Below are 19,650 nucleotides of genomic sequence, written 5' to 3'. Positions count from 1 at the left end.
TGGGACTATTTGAAATAAAATCTAGAACAGTGGCCATATTTTAGCAGACAGTTATGGTAACCTCTATCTTGGATGTGAATTGCTGATTTGATCTTGCAGGTGCCAGAAATGATGATGCTAACTTACAAAAGAATTCCACCGATGTTAAACACTAAAGTCTAATTACAGGTCTGGGGGAGTATTACTGCTTATGTAGAAACAAAGAAAATGGCTGTAAATTGTCAAACAATATCACTTAGTCTGTTGGAGCGCAAGACTTCAGATTTGAGATGACTGTGTGGCTTGAATGAAGGTAGGTTACCAGATCTCCACCTTATCCTTATCTCTGTTTGATTCTAACTGCATGAGGCTACATTAGATACTACAAACATATTGGCAGTCAGCGATCTCTGAGTTTTTTTAAGCAGGATGCTTTTGAGTATCATCCTCTTTTGTACCCAACAGTGTCACATCACCTAGTGCAGGCTAATACATTTTATTGTTTAGTATCCGTGACTGTCACGCCACCTTGATCTCCTTACATATTAGTTATGGACTGCTTTGATCCTTATGTCACAGTATAGCTCTGCTCAGACACCATGTCATTGACAGCTTTACTATCCAGTAAACTAACCATAAAACAGTTGTTTATGTTTGCTGATTTCCAAAAGCAGGAATTGAAGTGAACACTTCTTTTATTTAGTTGGTTAGAATCTTTGAGAGGGAAACAGAGTAGAGCAGGCAGCTGGATGCAGAAGAGACTGATTCAGACGATATACAACAAAAATGCTCAGTTAAGAGGGTTTGGTGAATTTGACTTGAGACACTCACACAAGCAAACCCTCATATCCCCAAAACAAAACCACTCACTGTGAAGAGATCAAATGTCATTTATTAGGAGGCAGTGGACAAACATCTAGAAATATTTAGTAGGACATTTACATCTAATGTCAAAAACATGTTGAACACAGACAGGGCTTTGCACTGCAGAGAAGATACCAGTCCCCCCATTCATCTGAGTAAGAGCAGTGTGTCTAGGCTGCAGTGGTGCAGATCGAAAAAAGTTGAAACAATAACCTGGTATCACATGGCACTGGCCGATCAGGGAATCTGTTAAAAAAAAGAAAATGCTAGCATCATGAAGGACAAAAAACACAATGGAGTACAACATGTTGTTTTACATGTATTCAATCAGTTTGGACATCTGGACTAGTTTAAAACACTCACAAGAATAGGTCTTGGATCCTGGTTATTTAGCGAGAGTACACTTTTTTTTCTTTATCTGTCACTGTGAACAAACACTATAGACTTGCATACTAAATTGCGATTCCAGCTACTGTGAAGGCATAACCTGCTGATCAGAAGCATGGTAGGACAGGTCAGTCCCCTGACATCCTGGTTGTTTATTGCTTGTTAATGCGTTTCTTTTTGTTAATATGTTGATGTGGACAATCAGATGTAGGACTGACAGTATCATAGCATGCTGCTATAGCTTCTTCTTCCTTTGTTGTTTTGACGGTTGTCAAAATACTTTGATATGTCACCGCCACCTTCTGGATCCGGAGGAATTAGTTCACATCATTATGACAGGACAAACTGTCTTCATGACACTAATGACATGATGAGTTGCACTGCCAGATTATGCAAGAATGAGGCCTTACACTGGCTTTATATTATATATATATTTAATATTTAATGTTAAGTTCTTTTCCGGAAATACGTTAGCATGTAGCGCTAGCCAGCTAGTGGACTGAAACAGCAAGCATTTAAGGTAGAGTTGAGCCTCATACTCGACTGTAACAAGCATTCTGCACCGATAATATGCTCTTATACAAGTGAACATGCGAGACCTGTCCTCATTTTTACGGAAAAATGTGTCAACAGTGGCAACATTATACCTGGGTGAACCCCCCAATTTTAACATTAAATTATGTGACGTCGCCACTCGTGACATTACAAGAACCTTTGCTCGCACTCAACCTGGCACAGCATTGACAAGACAGCCAGATAACTAGGCAACTCATGGTCGGTGGGGAAGAGGAAAAACACTGACCACAGCAGTAATGTATGGATTATAAATTTTAATGTAGAGTTAGATGCAGCTAACGCGTCGTGATAGGTGATTGGCCGTTACACTCCGTAACCATGGCAACGCGGGACAGTGGGGGTGAACGGCCGCACAGTCTGCGGGGCTGGAGAAGAGAGGAATCCTATGCCAGTTGTAAACAGGTCAAGTAGTGTTTAAAAAAAATTGCTTGCTTGGGAGGGCACTTTGATACAGATTGAATGATTAACAAATTAAACAACACAGCTGGCTCTGTAAGATGGATGAGATGGAAAGAAACTCTAGGTTTGTTAAATAAAACCTGCCAGTGAGAGGGTCAGAGTTTATGTTGCCTCTCTTGAACTGAAAGCTCAGTTTCCGTCATTTGAGGGTGACAAAATCAGAGTTCTGATATCAACTGAATGCACGTATCGTGTTTTTTCAGGCATCAAACCAAAGGAAGAGAGCAGCAGCTTTCCAGGGGCTGCCATGGTACATGAAGGAAAATCCCTCTACACTGATGAAGAGGTGTGAGGTAAGCAGCAAAATGTTGTTCAATGATACAAAAACTAGTTCACAATGGGCAAGGTTACACATGTCATTTCAGGCATCCTCTGTGTGTTTACACTATATGATAAAACGCATCTAAAGCACAGGCACCTTTTTGTTTTTTGTTTGTTTTTGCATGAAGCCAACAGATCCTGAGGAGGTTGTCATCAAGGGAATGGTGATTGGAATCCATTTGGTTGCTGAAGATGTGAAGGAGCCCCTTCCTAATTTCTACAACGATGTTGCCGTCATCATTGAGGAAAATATTATCGTGCGTCATCTGGGTGATGTACCCAACGCTTTTGTGAACACGATGGGTCTGCTGTATGCTGAACCTTGACTATCCGAAAGGCTTGAAATATACTTTTGAGGTTATTCAGTGCCTGTTCATGGGAATCGGGTCCAAGATGTGCACTCCTAGGGTCCACTCTCTAAAGAACAGACTGCTCAGTTAAAGGGATGTCTCAGGAGGATGTTTCTGCATTTGGCCCTTAGAAATTAAAAAAAATAAATGTAAAGCCCAACAATGCTGAACACACACTTAAAATGGACTCAGTTGATAAAGTCACCTAGAGAGTTGTTTTTTTCTCCCTCAAAGGAAGGATGCTCTTTTTTTAATGTATTAATTTATTTTTTTTAACAAGCGGGACAGCACAGTGTAATTTAAGTTTTTGACCAGCCCTGAAAGAGCTAAGAGGATGTGGAAGCTTTTTTGTCTGTGCCAGAGGAAGAATTCTCATTTTTTACACTATTTAGTAAGAGGAGAAGAAATGTATTGCCCTTCTGTGGGTCACACCACCTTGTTTTCATGTTCTGACTTATTTCTATTACTCTGTTTGGAGGAACACTAATCCATGTGATGTTACAGAGAAATTGTGAAGAGAGTGGACATTTCAGTAATGTTTGAATGTTTTCATTTCTACATTTTGAGCAAGTTCCTCAGAGATACATTTTTTTGTTTGTTCTCATGAATCTCTTTCTGCAAATCAATTTACTGCAGCAACTCTGAACATTCACTCAGAACGGACTCTGTTTCAGAGAGTTATTGCTTTTCCCCAAAGGAAGGAAGATCTTCTTTGTATGTATTATATTATTATTTATGTGTGGGACAGTGGAATATCAGTTTTTGAAAGCAAAGGTCTGTTAGAGGGTGTTGAGGCCTTTTTTCTTTTTTTTTTTGTAACATGTCCCAAGGCAGGTCTTTTTTGACATCTTGACATCCATTGACACTTATTTTGAAGCAAGGCAGGTTGGGGTTGGACTTGTTGGGGTTTTAATAAAGGTCCTCATTGAATTGTCTTCTCAGCTATTTTTTCATGTGTTAATATTGAAGTTTGATTGGCTAATTCTCATGTAGATTCTTTGTAAATATTAGTTTGCTTAAACTCAAGTAACTTGGCAATAGAGGTTGAGAAAAAACATATAATTTTGCGCTAACTTGATAAATAAGTTCAACCAACATCTTTTTTAGTTAGCTTATGTAATGTTTTCAAGTCCACCTAACTTGAAACAGAAAGTTGAATCAGAACATCTCCTAAAGTTATCTCAAATAATATTTTGTAGTCCACCTAACTTGATACAGTTGAGTCAGAAAACCTCTTAAAGTTATCTCAAATAATATTTTGTAGTCCACCTAACTTGATACAGAAAGTTGAGTCAGAACATCTCTTAAAAGTTATCTCAAATAATATTTTGTAGTCCAACTAACTTCATACAGGAAGTTGAGCCAACAGACTACATGTTTCATCAACTAATTTTTGAAGTGTAATAAACTTGACACTATAAGTTGACTCAAATTAACTCAGTCTAAGCAACAAAATGACTTGACTTAAGTTGAATAAACTAATCTTTTTTTACAGTGCAGGCAAAATGCAGAGAAGTTTAACATACAACCAAAATTGTGGTGATACAAAGCTGGTTGAAAATTGGCAAAGTTCCCGTTTAAAGGAACATTCTGTAGCATGTTACAGAACTTTAGTTGAAACCATGTAAGAAGTTACAATGTCATGTCAAAGATGTCGATGTAGTAGTAGTAAGGGGAGATGACACCTAATTCAGTTTTAGCTAACTATAGCAAATAAATTGGCAACTAACAGTCTAATACAGCCATCGTCAAGCTATTAATACTGAGTTTTGTTTGTTTTAGAGAGGTGTTTGTAAACTGCATCTTCATTTTTGAAGCTGCAGTTTTGGTAAGGTAATTTTGTGTTGTGGTATGCTAACAGTTCTTCTCTTTCTGTCTGTCTCTTGTCTTCAGCCTTTGCAGTCTGATGAACCAGACATTGATGACACACCGATTGGCCTTGTCTTGATCCTTGCCAATTCAACAGATGCCACATTGCTTTGCCCAGATAAGACTGTAGTGGTGATCGAGGGTAACCTTGTTGTGGAAATACCCATATTGGCTGACGCATATCTCATGCTTTTTGCACTGATTTATGCACTTGAGGCAGCCATCCATGTTATTTAGTGTCACTGTTTGTTTAGTACCACTGCTTGGTTAGTGTTCTCTCTTTCGGCAAGGCAGTTGATGCTGTCTGAGAGCTAATGCTAGTGTGGTCTCAGGTAACTGCCGACGGTGGCTGGAGTCCTCTCTCCCTCCCTCCTCCTGTGTGAGCGGGTCTGTATGTGTCCGTGTTTGGTTTTAAACAGGTACGTGTTTTAGCGTAGCCTTCAGCCTTCCTTCAAGAGTCACTGAGGTGCCATCAGGTGTGGCCACTGTGTCTTCCCAGACAGCTTCCCCCAGTGTGCAGCAGCAGGCGGAGGAGGTAGATTTGTTGTCATTGTCTGTGGAGGAACAGGGTCAGGTGAGGTCACTACTTAAACAGTACGCTTCGGTCTTCTCCACCAGTGACACCAATCTGAGTTGTACTAACCTCATCTCCCGCGATATTCCCTTGATTGATGATACTCCTGTGACACAGCACTATAGGCACATTCCACCCTCAGAGTATGAGGTTGTGAAGGAGCATATCAACCAGCTGCTCCCATCTCAAGTAATTTGTGAGAGTAGCAGCCCATACACGTCCACGATTGTCTAGGTACAGAAAAAGGGTGGTGACCTGCACATGTGCGTCGACTACCAGCAGCTCAGTCGTAAGACCTGAAGAGACGCCTTCCCTCTCCCACGCATAGAAGTCTTTGTATGCCAGTGGCTATAACCAGGTGCCCATCACTGAGGCCGACTGGCCTAAGACCATATTTTGTACACCTTTTGGGTTATTTGAGTGGAACTGAATGCCTTTTGGGCTTTGTAATGCACCCAGCACCTTCCAATGGTTGTTGTTGTGTTCTCCTCCACTGTTGACCCACATCTGGACAGACTCAAGGGGGTGCTGGAGCGGCTCCAACATGAAGGCCTCAAAGCCAAGCTCAGCAAGTGCTCATTCTTTTGCAAAGAGGTACAATACTTGGGCCACGTGATTTCGGCCGATGGCGTCTCCACAGATCCGGGCAAGATTGAAGTGGTGGCCAATTGGCCGGTTCCCACTACTGCCTTGGTGCTTTATTCTTTTCTTGGTTTTGACAGTTATTATCGGTGGTTTGTGGAGGGATTTGCCAAGCTGGCAGCCCCTCTGCATAGGGCTGTGGCTGAATAGGTTGGTGCCAAGAAGCCTTATCAGCGGTTTTCCAGGTGTGGGATGGAGGAGAGTAACAAGAACTTTGAGACACTGAAAGTTAAGCTCACAACCGCGCCGGTGTTGGCTTATGCAGACTTCTCTCTTCCGTTCATTCTGGAGGTCAATGCGAGCCATGGTGGCTTGGGCGCAGTCCTTTCTCAGGCTCAGGCGGGCAAGGTGAGGCCGATAGCCTACGCTAGTAGGGGCCTGAGACCCACAGAAAGGAACACAGCGAACTACAGCTCCATGAAACTCGAGTTCTTGGCCCTTAAGTGGGCCATGACAGATAAGTTCAGAGAGTATTTGTTAGGCAGTAAATGTGAATGTGAATTGTGAATACTGATAATAACCCCCTCAGTCATTTGTCTTCTACTAAGCTGGCTGCTGCTGAGCAGAGGTGGGCAGCCTAGCTAGCCTCTTTTGATTTTGAGATCAAGTACCGATCAGGGAAGAGCAAACCCAATTCCAATGCTCTCTCCCGTCAACACCCATCTGGTCCCCAGGATGTTGCAGTGATGCTTCCAGGTACAGTCATGCCGAAGTCTTTGCAGCAAGCGCTGGGTTTGGGAAGGGCAGAGGCCACTCAAGCTACCATTGCAGCCATGCCAAAGCTCACTCCGTCTGAACTTCGTCTCGCTCAGCAGACTGACCCTGGGATACAGGAGCTGTTGGCTTTTTTGGAGGAGGAAGCAGTGTCCTAGTCGCGAAGAGCGGGCACAGCTCTCCCAAGCTACGTTGGTGTTGCTGAAGCAGTGGGACCGCCTACTTGAGAGGGATGGTGTCCTGTAGTGAAAGGTGTTTCGGCCTGCTGGCGCTGAAGCCATGTACCAGTTGTTGTTGCCCAACTTATTGAGAGACGAGGTCCTGACCCAAGTGCACCAGGATCATGGTCACCAGGGGGTGGAGTGAACACTGGCGCTCCTCCGGTCTCGATGCTACTAGCCTGCTATGTCCTCTGATGTAGCTCGTTGATGTCAGCATGTGAGAGGTGTCAAGTGGTCAAAGATGTTCATCCAAAGGTGTACGGAGTCATGGGACATCTCTTGGATTCCCGCCCCAACAAAATCCTAGCCAATGACTACACTACTCTAGAGCCAGCCCAGAATGGTGTAGAGAATGTCTTGGTGCTCACTGATGTTTTTAGTAAGTACACCATGGCTGTCCCTACCCGGGACCAGCATGCGGCCACTGTAGCCAGGGTTTTGGTGTCTGAGTGGTTTTATAAGTTTGGTGTCCCTGCTCGTTTGCATTCTGATCAGGGCCGTAACTTTAGAAGCTCCCTCATCCAACAGTTGTGTAACTTGTATGGTATTGTAAATTCACGCACCACCCCATACCATCCCGAAGGAAATGGTCAATGCAAGCGGTTCAACCGGACACTCCACAACCTGCTGCGTACTCTGCCAGTGTCTCACAAAAAGGATTGGCATATGTGTCTTCCTCACGTCCTTTACTGCTACAACACGACTCCCCACCAGTCAACAGGAGAGTCTCCCTTTTTCCTGATGTTCGGGCAGGAACCAAGGCTACCACTCGATTTCTTGTTCGGTAGGATCGAGAGCCCGGTCAGTGGGTCGATCCATGCGTGGGTGCAAGAGTACCGAGCCTGCTTGCAGGTGGCTTTTGAAGGTGCAAGGGAGTGCTTGAAACAGGCTGCCGATCGGGGAAAACGAGTCCATGATCAGCATGCAAGAGATTTGCCACTGCAGGAAGGACAGTTGGTGTACTTGCGTGACTTGAGGGCCAGGGGGCCCCAGAAGACCCGCGATCGGTGGAGCTCGGTGAAGTATCGAGTGTTGAGGATGCCTAAAGAGGGTGGCTCAGTGTATACTATTGTGCCAGTGGACGATGAGACAAAGGTCAGACAGGTCCACCACACTATGCTGAAGGCAGTCATAGGGGTGGACTCACCTGGTCATACGTCTTCCCACAACTCGTCACCCAGGGACGAACCACCCCCAGAAGAGGAGCCTTTATTTGAGTGTGATTTGTTAGTCCTTGACCAACAACCTTCTGTGGCCAATTCGGCCATGCCATCTGCCAGACCAGTTCCCAAGTGCCTTCATCCATTCCAGCTCCAGGGGCATCCTCATGGCCTCCTTTGATCACTTGCCCTGATTCCAGCAACATGGGCCCACGCCGGACCCCATGTCAAATGGCTGGTCATCACTCGAATGTGCATGGTCTTCCGCAGCCTGTTGGAGATGTGCAAGCGGCCAACCCTTCTACTTCCGAGTCCAACTCAGTGTCTGCTTTGTTTAGACCTTGGAGTTAGCTTGTTGTGTTCACCTTACTTTGTTGATCGTCAGGACGACGATCCAAGAAGGCAAGGTAGAATGTAGCAGCATAGATGTGCCATCCATGTTATTTAGTGTCACTGTTCGTTTAATACCACTAGTGGCCGTCATGATGTGGGCTGGTATAAAAGCAGCCATCCTCCACTGCTTCTTCCTTTTGCGCTCCTGTCACTGTTGCGTCACTTCCGGGCCAAAGGTTGTCCGGTCCAACAGGATGACTGCTTGTCACTTCCCCATATGCGCTGTGGTGTATTTCTTGCTTGGTAAGCGTTCTCTCTTTCGGGAATGTAGTTGATGCTGTCTGACGGCTAATGCTAGTGTGGTCACAGGTAACCGCAGATGGTGGCCGGAGTCTTCTCTCCCTCCCTCCTCCTGTGTGAGTGGGTCTGTGTGTGTCCGTGTTTGGTTGCAAACAGGTACGTGTTTTAGCGTAGCAAGCAACCGCAGCATTTCTGGCTGATGTAGCAACACTAACAGTATTTTCTCATGATTAGGACCAACTGCAATCAGCTTATTGGGCTCACTGCTGCTTTGTTTGCCGGTACTTTGTCTCCACACTGCTTTGCCTCGCTGCTGCTTCACTTTGCTACTTCACGTTGCTGCTTCACGTTGCTGTTGTCTGCTCCACGCACTCTGCTCCGGCTGGTGTACTGTGTCCACTGCCGTCTGTCCCTTGCAGCGCACAACTCCCGAGTAACTCTACCAGGGGTGCTCACCCAGTATGTGTTTTAACCCCCCAAACTGTGTTTTGGTTATTTGAGTAATTTTGTAATTCTTTTGGTTTGACTATTTACTTAATTCTATTTAGTTTATGTAATTTTTAGGTTGGATTGTGTTTCTCTTTTGGTTTTCATATTTTGTTTTATTCCATATGAGTTAATGGTGGGCAGCTGTTGCTATTGGTTAAGTTTATTTGCCCAATAGTTATAATTTTGTTAACTTCTGAAATTATGCTGTTTGATGTTTTGTTATTTGACCACTGATTTGTTTATTTATCTGTTATTTATTTATCTGTGAAATTCCCAGGTTGGCGTTGGCGGTTTTCTTTGTTTTAGTCAGAACATTTAGTTTGATTTCTTCTCGCTTACCAATCTCGCCACACACTACATTTCAATTATCTGAAAGATATGTTGAGCCTTAAAAAAGACCTTTTGGCAGTGGAGTAACCTCACTCTGTAAGACAATTCATGTGTACAACACTACTGCCATTTTGGGCATTTTTGTTATTGTTTGTTTTTTAAACAGCTGGAAATATTTTTTTTGTGCTCCAAGTTTGAAAATTTGAAGGAATGTTCTTATTCTTCTTATCCATATTCTTATGGATGTGTAAAATGATATGGAAAACATTTTTCATGCATTTTTTTTAAAATATATATTTGAAGGTGTATTAGGTATTTATGGGCCATGTTGTTAATAGATGGGCAGAAATGTTTCAGTCAGTATTAGATTATTATTTTTTTTGGTTACTCAATAAAAGGTGGGCTGCCTTTCTGTAATAATGTGTTTTTGAATGTTAACTAAAAGTGTGCATGTGTAGGCCTATAGAGATTTTGAGTCAAAGCTACTTGAAATAAATTATGTAATCCGTTTCAAAAAATAATTTAAGTATCCTGAATATTATTTAGAGTTGAAACCACCCAGAGGAAAATTTTACTGCTCAAAGCTTGCTCCTTTATGGCTATGGAGCCGTAAAGGAGCTCAATGAGAGTTCTCATTTCAGTCTTGTTGTAGTCTTTTTTGGTCTCAAACATTTCTCATTTGTTTCTCCTAAAATCCTTAGGAGCAATAAGTGAGACTTCCCACTTTTACTGCTCAAACCTTGAGACAAAACTGAGATTCCTCATTCGTTTCTCCTAAAATTCCTTAGGAGCAACAGGTGAGACTTGATAGCTAGCAACAGGAGCCTTAATTGAGACATGACAGAGCTTTATTTGAACCCTCCATTGAAGACAAAAATTAGCAATACTGGAGCTATTTAAACAACAACAAACCCACCCAGAGGAAATTTGTACTGCTCAAAGCTTGCTCCTTTTCAGCACGGGGGAGAAAAAAACTAATATTTATCATTCATTTCTCCTAAAATTTAGTAGGTGCAGTAGGTGAGACATGACAGCTAGCAACATGAACCTTACTTGATACATGACAGAGCTTTATTTGAAACCTCCTTTGAAAACAACAATGAGCAATACTGGAGCTATTCTGAAACATATTCATCAGCACTTTTGAAAACATTGAAAAAAGCCTTTATTCAGACCACCATCTTTAGTATACAACACAGCCGTACTTTATAAAGCACAGTTTGAACAGAATCATGATAACATTTAACATTTTCGACAATAGTGATCTCTTCAGAAACATCTGACTTTTTCAGTTGGTAGTGAAAAGACAGTTTATTGATGTGTCTCTTCTTAGTTCTTAAAGAAGTGTCTAACAGTGTTCCACACAGCTGCACAACAACGCAGAGCATTTCACTACTTTAGTCTTTCAGCAGTTCTTGTGTATGAGGACTTATTTGACAATGATCACCTCACCAAATGCCTTCTCAACCGATGTCCATCCATCCCATGTGCCATAGTGCATGATGTACCTGCAAGAATGACAGAAATCCCAGATAACAAATTAATTTTCTGAACGTACCATAATACCAAACTATCAAATATAAACTAATTACTGCATTATGGGGAGCACACTCCATGAAAACTCATTGCATTGCACTTATTCAGCCTTCATGTGGTATATTATAAGGTTTATATTCAGACATTTTTTTTAGGCTAAGTTGTTTTCTTGCATTAGATTCCAGAAATGAATAACAAAATAACATTTGTTTTTGTGACTGTCAAATTTTGGACTCATTACTGAATATGAAAAGAATGAATGAAACACAGATTAGTAGTAGCATGGCAGATCTGCCACCTGCTGACCCAGATCTGAATAGTTGTGTGTTTGGGGGAATAATTAATTATACATCATATTAAAACAAAACATGATAAAGTCCTGTGGGGTGAATAAACACATAAAAAATAAACATCCAACGAAATAAGCAATGCACTTACTTAGACCCAGATTAGACCTAGATATGTCTGTTGGCCTAAACATCTATGTTTGTAAACCCACCCAACCTGAATCTCTCTACAGTGGTAAGCTAGAAAGCTAGCTGCTGATGGCTCTAAGTCAGGGCACTGGCAGCCAAGATAGGTCAAATGACTGCAACCCTGTTGCTAGACAGGAATTATCATTCAAAAGGTAGAGGAGAAGCAATTTTCTGAACCACAAAATGAAACACAGGAAAAGAGTAGTTGACACTGAAAGCACTACCCACCCACCACCACACCAAAACAGTCAAACTAGGGGGAAACACTGGTTTTAAAAATTAAAAACTATGCATTACAATTTTGGTCATCCTTGGGTGAGCCAGGGTCTGGCTGATATTATCTTCAGTGGGTAGTGCAGTCTTTTGGCCATCTCTCTCTTTCTGTGTACAAAACTTTACCTCATCTATTCAGCTCAACCTCAGTTGACTGAAGAGACCACTCAACGACTTTTCCTTGGGTTCACAGCACAGCAGATTATTTAGCAGTGCAGCACATCGGTTGAATAATAAAAAAAAACACAATAACATGACTGGTGGTGATCTGCTGTACAGCTCCTTGCCCTACACATTAAAAATTAATAAAATAAACAACTGTAACAGTCATCATATTACGTGATTTACATTTTACATCTCAAACAGTACTACTCGAGGCTCACTCGTAGCAAAGAAAGAAAAGACAGAAATAATAAACTATAAAACCGTGACACAGTGATAGTAAAAAAAAAAAAAAGGTGACAGGACAACTCAAATAACATAACATGAACTTAAACTTATATAAAGGCAGTTTCATAGATTAATATCTATCTAGCACATACCAAGGCTGCAGTTGTCAATGGCAACAGGGAGAAATTGATGATGTTGCCCTGATTAATTACACCAAATAAAAGGAGCCTTGCATGGATAAACACAAAAAATATGAACTTGTTTCACAAGAAAATAATGAGAATGGAAAACAACAAAATACCTTGCTTGCAAAATAAAATAAATACTGAGGGACTATGAAAATACATTGTGACGAACTTGATTAATCTATAACAACTCTGTTACAACTGCATGCAAAAGACATAATTTCTACCCCAAATTGCATGCATTTAACATAAAGTGGGCATATCTATGGAGGGGAGACCTGCAGGTACCCATAGAATCTATTTTCATACAGTCATACTGAGGGACTCCTTTGATAATGGCCATGTCAGTTTTTCCCCACAGCAAAGTGTAACCTATTTTTAGAGTATTATTTTACCCCCCTGGCCCAGACCCTTAGATGGCCTGCTTGGTACCAATGTTACCTTAGGTTGTGTAGTTTAAAATAAAACCAGAGTTTTAACTACAGCTTCAAACACAATTAGCTGTAGGCAGAGTTAGCTGGCGTCCTCTGCTCATTTTAAGAGGCTAATTTGTAGCTATAACATTAGCTTAAAAAATGAGCCCTCTACACACTGTCTAAACTAATCTATGTTACATATTTCAGCTGAGGTCGCTGAATTCCCAGCAGATTTAATCCCCCCCATAACCGGACTACTATAGCTAATGCTGCTAATGCTAACAAGTTCATGGTCATAAGGTGGTTTGATGCTAACATTAGCCAACACGCTAACGTTATGTTATGTTGATATGAAGACATCTTTTTTGCCGAGGGAATCATAACCAACCTGAACACTTCCCCTCTAAATGTTCAGTTCACTCAAATTGCATTAATAATGTAGATTACTTTCTTTTTCCCGGTCCACTTGTGTTTTGTTGTCACTCCCAGTTTTCTTTCCATACAGCGAGAGGTATAGTGTTTACAGCTGCCAATGTATGTAACGCTGCTAATGTGATGATCCACAACTGTTAAATATATAATCTGTGTCTATAATAACCACATCCTTACATGTAAATGTGGCATCTGTCTATCATACTGTCAACATGGGTAATTTTAAATATACATATATTTAAAGTACAACTGACTGCATAATATATGATTCAGAATCAGAAATACTTTATTGATCCCCGACAGGAAACTGCTCGTGTTACAGCTGCTCTCATTCAAAGTCAAGAATAGGCAGAAAAAATGATAAAAAATAATAAATAAATCAACAAAACTGTTACTACTACTACTACTACCACTACTACTAATAACAATAGAAATAATAATATAAAACTATATATGGTGCATATTTATAAAAGTAGCCTACTGCAGCTTATTATTTTATAATGTTCTGTCATAGAGTATATCTTTTCACTGCTAAAAGAAAAGAAATCAGGCCAGCTGTAGTTTCTTATCTTGATTTGCAGACCTTGTTAATTTTTTGTCTCCATGATTGTTATTATTAGAACTTAGATTATCAAAAATCACTGTATTCATAAAAAACGACGTTGGTGCTTTTTATTCCCACAGACACACATTTACATGTCAGGATGTGGTTTTTATACACAGATTAAATATTTAACTGTCATGTATCATCACAGTAACAGTGTTACGTGCATTGGCAGCCATAAACACTGAAAAACATTATAAAAATCCATCCTGTGGTTTGGTGCTGACCTGTACACTGAACATATAAGGAGTAGATAACGTTTAGAATCATCAGAGGACGTTATAGACGTTGTGTTTGGCTCCTATCTGTTTCCTGAATATATCAGTACATGTGTGAATGTGTAAATAAGATACATTAACAAAGTGTTTCTCAATTATTTTTTGTCATGCCCCACCTAGAGGACAGAATTTAAATACTATTGAGAATCTGATAATATTTATTTATTTATTTATCTGTATAAACCACAGTATGAGTTGCAGCATTCTGCATACAATAACCCGATTATCAAAATGGTTTCATGCTGTCCTGCCAGGGTTTTCAGGCATAAAACACAAACAGACCTTGTTCATGGTAAGCCCAAGGGCTATGTAAGCATCATCATATTTTTCTTCTCCATGGTTCACGACTGAAGGATTAGCAGAAGAGCTTGTGTTTGTCTCTTTTTTGAGATTTGTGTGCTGGTGTCAACATGGAATGTTTTATTTTGAAAAGTAACCAGATGTTATATTGTTATTTCTGAGCTTGACTTCATGTCTGCTCGGTGCAAAATTCACCTGAAATTGTGTTCTGGAGGGCTCCGGACTGCCAGAGCTGGGACAGAGAAGATACGCAACAAAGTTAACAGATAGACTATTGAAGTCTAAAGATTATCGGTCAGCCTCGAAGAAATTCTGGCAAACCATCCAGCACCTCAGGAGGGGGAAGCAGTCCTCCACCAACACTGTTTACAGTGGAGGTGGGGAGCTGTTGACCTAAACTGGGGACATTGTCGGGCGGTGGAAGGAATACTTCAAGGATCTCCTCAATCCCACCAGCATGCCTTCCAGAGAGGAAGCAGAGGTCTGTGACTCAGAGGTTGACTCATTCATCACCCAAGCTGAAGTCACTAAGGTAGTCGGGAAGCTCCTCATTGGCAAAGCACCGGGGGTGGATGAGATCCACCCTGAGTACCTCAAGTCTCTGGATGTTGTGGGGCTGTCTTGGTTGACACGTCTCTGCAACATCTGCCTCTGGACTGGCAGTCTGGTCCTCCTATTCAAAAAGGGGGACCAGAGGGTGTGTTCCAACACTCACACTCCTCAGCCTCCCTGGGAAAGTCTATTCCAGGGTACTGGAGAGGAGAATTCAGCTGATAGTCGAACCTTGGATTCAGGAGGAACAATGCAGTTTTCGTCCGGGCCGCGGAACACCAGCTCTATACGCTCCGCAGGGTGCTCGAGGGTTCATGGGAGTTTGCCCAACCAGTCCACATGTGTTTTGTGGACTTGGAGAAAGCATTTGACCGTGTTGCTCGTGGCATTCAGGAGGTTGGTTCGCATTGGACTCCGGCAGGGCTGCCAGCTCACCAGTTCTGTTCATTATTTTTATGGACAGAATTTCTAGGAGCAGCCACGGGCCGGAGGGGGTTTGGTTCAGGAGCCACAGGATTTCATCTCAGCTTTTTGCGGATGATGTGGTCTTGTTGGCTCCTTCGAGCCAGGACCTCCAGCATGTCCTGGGGCGAGTGTGAAGCGGCTGGGATGTCCAAGGCCATGGTTCTCGACCGGAAAAAGGTGGCTTGCTCCCTCCGGGTTGGGGGAGAGTTACTGCCTCAAGTGGAGGAGTTTAAGTATCTTGGGGTCTTGTTCACGAGTGAGGGAAGGATGAAGCATGAGATTGACAGGCGGATCGGTGCAGCGGCCACAGTAATGCAGTCGTATCGGTCTGTCGTGGTGAAGAGAGAGCTGAGTTGAAAGGCGAAGCTCTCGATTTACCGGTCAATCTACATTCCTACCCTCACCTATGGTCATGAATTTTGGGTCATGACCAAAAGAATAAGATTGCGGATACAAGCGGCTGAAATGAGTTTCCTCCACAGGGTGGCAGGATAGGATAGGGTGAGTAGCTCTGTCACCCGGGAGGGGCTCGGAGTAGAGCTGCAGCTCCTCCACATCAAGAGGAGCCAGCTGAGGTGGCTCAGGCATCTGTTTCGGAAGCACCCGGGACGCCTCCCTAGGGAGGTGTTCCTGGCATGTCCCGCCGAGAGGAGACCCCGAGGAAGACCCAGGACACGCCCAGCTGGCCTGGGAATGCCTTGGGATCCTCCCAGAAGAGCTGGAGGAAGTGTCCGGGGAGAGGGATGTCTGGGTGTACCTGCTCAGGCAGCTGCCCCTGCGACCCTGCCCCGGATAAAGTGAAACCTATCAGCTCCACTGGCGTGGCAGACGTAATGCAGCAGACATAGTGGAAATAGAACTTCCCGTCCTGCTTTGACTCTCATGACCCCCCAACACCTCACCCACAGTTTGGGAATCACTGCATTAACTTATAGCACTTTGTAGATGGTGGCTTTATAAAGTTCACTCCATTGACTTGTCATAGTTAACAGGGCCGAGCTGCCGCCTCCAATATGGTGGCGAAGTCGAAGTATCGCAGCAGCTGGCCAACCTGCTCAATGAGGCATCTGTATATGTGTCTATGGTGATGAGTGTCAGGAACAAAAGTAAAAGTCATCGGGAGATGAAAATATACAACCAACCAATGTTGAGATGGTATCTTTTTTGTACCCCAGCCACCAATAGTTTGATTTGACAGTATAAAATAGACCTAATTCATGACATTTTAAGGGTTTGTTTTGTGGTCTATGAAACAAAGTTGCGATGAAACAAAATAGGCTATTGCAGATCTGAATAATGCACCCATAGAGTGGGGATCCACTGGTATGCATGTTAAGAAAATAGCTAACATTTTAACTCTGGATGAGACTTCAGAGACAACCTGAGATACATGAATTGAGGAGACTGGGATGAGAGTAGATAGATTTCATAAAGAGATCTCTCTGATGTCTCTGCCTGAGATCGAACAGAGACACAAGAGTTGAGACATTCTGAACCTTCTTTGAGAGCTTGATGAGATCTCCTTTGAAAATTGCAGGGAGCCCAAGTTGAGCAAATGAGCATCTCTGTTCGCAAGATAGGTAGATAATGTTAGCTTGCTAGCACCTTTCTTTATCGAGCAACTAAGGCACAGCAGCAGTGTCAATCAGCAGAGACAGTGGTGCGCATGTGCATTCGTGTGTGTGTAGGTCCAGTATTCAGCAGAATACAATGCTTTTTATCCCTCTGTATATCTCCTTGTTTCTTTTAGATGAGACCCAGCCAGCCTTGTGGACAGAGAGTCAAGCTAGGGAATTTAAAAACAGGCATCCTTGGTTAGAGTGAGAGGGACAGAAAGTCGGGTAAATATTAGCCAACATGCAAAGCTATGATATAAACAACTGAAATTCATAATAAGTCAGTTACTATATGCAAATGACAGTATAGTTAATTCATGTTCATCTTAAAGGGTAGTGGTCGACCAATACAGGTTTTTCAATGGCTGATGTCGATGACGGTAACGTTGTTTTTTTTGTTGTTGTTTTTTTTTTTTTGCATCTTATAACATACAACAAGACACAAAATTGCTAAACTTAAACAAATATTTATTTTATTGAACACTAATATCATTGTCCGCATTGTCTCTGTTTGCTTAGATGTTTGCGTAGATCTGCATTCTGTCTGCAGTGCACTTATTTTAAATGAAAAAAAATCAACTAAATAAATGTCCACAGGTAATCAAAAAACTAAACTTTGTAAAAAAAAAAAAAAAAAAACAAAAAGACATGTATGAATGAAAAATATGTAAAGTTGTAGCAAGCTTAACATCAGCATTTATCAGCAGATTGCAGCATCTCCTTGGTTGTGTGAGAGTACCTGTAACCTTGCATAAATAACAAACAAAAAAAACAATGTTAGTACATGCAGTAGCACCCACAAACAGGATAGAAGCATTTATTATTTATTTATGTCCAATATTCTTTGGCACCCAGCAGCATACATATTGTATGTACATATGTATGTGTTAGTGAGTGTGGTGGTGCTTATGAGGTGTTGGTCCGGGACAGGTGTACGAGGCTGGGAGGGAATCATCACAGTATACCCACTACTAGACTACACCACTGCTCCTAGCTAAACAGTACACTAAGATGTGTTCCTGAAATGTTTTTTAGGTGAGAAATAGGAGGTGCAGCATCAGAAACATGCTTTATTAGCACTGCCTAAAATAATACAGTTTGAGACACCCCTCACTCAACACGAGATAGAGGGAGCGCCACGCCCAATCTTTCACTAATGTTTTTTCTCACACTTCTGATTTCATGCTCACATTAAAAATAGGAAATGGAAAAAATAAAAATAAAGCCAGGGGCAGGGCGGCTGTAGCTCAGCGGGTAGAGCAGGTCGACTAGTGATCGGAAGGTCGCTGGTTCAAATCCCGGCTCCGGGCAGTGCTGAGCTGTATGTCGAAGTGTCCTTGAGCGAGATACTGAACCCCGTATTGCTCCTCAGTGAGGGCCCTGTGATGAGCTGGCGACTTGTACCCTGCCCTCGCCCTGAGACCAGGCTGGGATTGGCTCCAGCAGCAACACCCCGCGACCACATGGAAAGGGATAAGCGGCTACGGACAATGACGTGACATGACATGACATAAAGCCAGGGGCTGAATTTGATTTCAATATTTAATTTGTCTTCTCTTCGCATCACTACTGCTATGATGTTGACCTGTGCCAGGGCCCTACGCAGGGGTTTAGAAACACAGAGAAATTTCGGGCGCCATCAATGCTAGGGGTGTTTGGAAGATTTCCTAATTCACCCAACTTTGCCATCTAGTGATATCCTATGGTAACACCAAATATGTGAACAACTATTCACAGGGAAGCCTGTGGTTAAACAGATAGTATATCTGCCACCTGATAGTCAGTCCGCTTGCTTCCAGGGAAATGGAGAAAACATGAACAAAAAAGTGCTCATATTATACATGAGTGTTAGCTTTACAGTGGAAAGTTTCCTACCTAATAAGCTGATTCAATACTGGATTCAGATTTGAGAAACTGCTATTAAACCCCACCGCAGTCGAGTAAATAGTGCTGTTGTGGGCCTATTTTCAGCTGTGGATTAATACACTCCAGTGTGTATTTCTCGCAGCAGGACAGTGGGAGGTGGAAGTGATTAAAATAAACTGTGTATTCATGGTAATGAAGGAACATTTCATCCATCCAACCTGCGCAACAGTATGTCTTGTTGATGTGTTTTTAATAGTTTCTGGACAACAATGGAGCTTTTGTGGCACAGAAGAAGAAGGTATTCCAGGAAAATATATCAGGCTTTGGATAAACACTTACTTGTGTTTGGTGCTGTGACCTCTCGGAACATCAGAATCAGAATCAGAAACAGATTTACTGCCACGAAGGATTTTACACCAACATGGCTGTATTTTGTAGCTATTTTAGGTCAGCATGATTCAATGTCATGACAACACATTTAACTTTCTCTTGCTCTAAATTGACTTAGCTCCCATTTTGTTTCCTTTTCTTATGTGTGTTTGCACATACAGTATCTTTGTGTATGTGGGTCTATCCATCTTGTGTGTGTGGCATGATTTTGACGGATGGTGTGGCAGTGGCCGGAGCGGCAAGGATCCGGAGTAGCAGCTGACAGGGTTCTCCTACAGGGCCGTGGCTGGTATCGATCTCCTG

Source organism: Acanthopagrus latus, chromosome 2 (genome assembly GCF_904848185.1).
Source record: "Acanthopagrus latus isolate v.2019 chromosome 2, fAcaLat1.1, whole genome shotgun sequence".
In the NCBI taxonomy this organism is placed as follows: Eukaryota; Metazoa; Chordata; class Actinopteri; order Spariformes; family Sparidae; genus Acanthopagrus; species Acanthopagrus latus.
Note: the sequence above shows the minus strand (reverse complement) of the source record.